The 2,355-nt window shown below is 42.3% G+C and overlaps 1 non-coding gene across 1 annotated transcript; it reads left to right on the top strand.

Annotated features, from left to right (window-relative positions):
• Positions 1 to 1,907: 1,907 nt before the first annotated feature.
• LOC112714087 (small nucleolar RNA R71) lies at positions 1,908 to 2,015 on the top strand. The gene has a single exon (XR_003159043.1). It is a non-coding gene; the product is annotated as a small nucleolar RNA R71 (small nucleolar RNA).
• Positions 2,016 to 2,355: the final 340 nt, after the last annotated feature.

The raw sequence follows: 2,355 nt of genomic DNA on the forward strand, positions 1-2,355 counted from the left end.
TAGCGTTTAAATGCCAGCAAGTTTTTCCTCCAGGGTATGCTATTTTTCTTTCTATTTTTCATGCTGTTTTTGCTTTTTCAATTGATTTTGTGACTTCCCATGATCATCAACCTACAGAAAACATAAAATAACAAAGGGAATTAGATAAATATAACATTGGGTTGCCTCCCAACAAGCGCTTCTTTAATGTCATTAGCTTGACAGTGGGCTCTCATGGAGCCTCACAGGTACTTAGAGCAATGTTGGAACCTCCCAACACCAAACTTAGAGTTTGAATGTGAGGGTTCAACACCAAACTTAGAATTTGGTTGTGGCCTCCCAACACCAAACTTAGAGTTTGACTATGGGGGCTCTGTTTGACTCTGTTTTGAGAGAAGCTCTTCATGCTTCCTCTCCATGTTTACAGAGGGATATCCTTGAGCCTTAAACACAAGGGGTTCTTCATTCACTTGAATGATCAATTCTCCTCTGTCAACATCAATCACAGCCTTTGCTGTGGCTAGGAAGGGTCTGCCAAGGATGATGGATTCATTCATGCACTTCCCAGTCTCTAGGACTATGAAATCAGCAGGGATGTAATGGTCTTCAACTTTTACCAGAACATCCTCTACAAGTCCATAAGCTTGTTTTCTTGAATTGTCTGCCATCTAGTGAGATTTTTGCAGCATGCACCTCAAAGATCCCTAGCTTCTCCATTACAGAGAGAGGCATGAGGTTTATGCTTGACCCTAGGTCACACAGAGCCTTCTCAAAGGTCATGGTGCCTATGGTACAAGGTATTGAGAACTTCCCAGGGTCCTGTCTCTTTTGAGGTAATTTCTGCCTAGACAAGTCATCCAGTTCTTTGGTGAGCAAAGGGGTTCATCCTCCCCAGTCTCATTACCAAATAACTTGTCATTTAGCTTCATGATTGCTCTAAGGTACTTAGCAACTTGCTCTTCAGTGACATCTTCATCCTCTTCAGAGGAAGAATACTCATCAGAGCTCATGAATGGCAAAAGTAAATCCAATGGAATCTCTATGGTCTCAGTGTGAGCCTCAGATTCCCATGGTTCCTCATTAGGGAACTCATTGGAGGCCAGTGGATGCCCATTGAGGTCTTCCTCAGTGGCGCTCACTGCCTCTTTCTCTTCTTCAAGTTCAGCCATGTTGATGGCCTTACACTCTCCTTTTGGATTCTCTTCTGTATTGCTTGGAAGAGTACTAGGAGGGAGTTCAGTAACTTTCTTACTCAGCTGACCCACTTGTGCCTCCAAGTTTCTAATGGAGGACCTTGTTTCAGTCATGAAACTTTGAGTAGTTTTGATTAGATCAGAGACCATGGTTGCTAAGTCAGAGTGGCTCTGCTTAGAATCCTCTGTCTGTTGCTGAGAAGATGATGGAAAAGGATTGCCATTGTTAAACCTGTTTCTTCCACCATTATTGTTGTTGAAACCTTGTTGAGGTCTCTGTTGGTCCTTCCATGTGAGATTTGGATGATTTCTCCATGAAGGATTATAGGTGTTTCCATAGGGTTCTCCAATGTAATTCACCTCTTCCATTGATGGGTTCTCAGGATCATAAGCTTCTTCTTCAGATGAAGCGTCCTTAGTACTGCCTGGTGCAGCTTGCATTCCAGACAGACCTTGAGAAATCATATTGAGTTGCTGAGTCAATATTTTGTTCTAAGCCAATATGGCATTCAGAGTATCAATCTCAAGAACTCCTTTCTTTTGATTCGTCCCATTGTTCACAGGATTCCTTTCAGAAGTGTACATGAATTGGTTATTTGCAACCATTTCAATGAGTTCTTGAGCTTCTGCAGGCGTCTTCTTCAGATGAAGAGATCCTCTAGCAGAGCTATCCAATGACATCTTGGACAGTTCAGACAGACCATCATAGAAGATACCTATGATGCTCCATTCAGAAAGCGTGTCAGAAGGACACTTTCTGATCAATTGTTTGTATCTTTCCCAAGCTTCATAGAGGGATTCACCTTCCTTCTGTTTGAAGGTTTGGACTTCCACTCTAAGCTTACTCAATTTTTGATGTGGAAAGTACTTTGCCAAGAAGGCATTGACTAGCTTTTCCCAAGAGCTCAGGCTTTCTTTAGGTTGTGAGTCCAACCATATTCTAGCTCTGTCTCTTACAGCAAAAGGGAATAGCATAAGTCTGTAGACCTCAGGGTCAACCCCATTAGTCTTGACAGTGTCACAGATTTGCAAGAACTCAGCTAAAAACTGATGAGGATCTTCCAATGGAAGTCCATGGAACTTGCAATTCTATTGCATTAGAGAAACTAATTGAGGCTTAAGCTCAAAGTTGTTTGCTCCAATGGCAGGGATAGAGATGCTTCTCCCATAGAAGTCGGGAGTA

Source organism: Arachis hypogaea, chromosome 9 (genome assembly GCF_003086295.3).
Source record: "Arachis hypogaea cultivar Tifrunner chromosome 9, arahy.Tifrunner.gnm2.J5K5, whole genome shotgun sequence".
In the NCBI taxonomy this organism is placed as follows: Eukaryota; Viridiplantae; Streptophyta; class Magnoliopsida; order Fabales; family Fabaceae; genus Arachis; species Arachis hypogaea.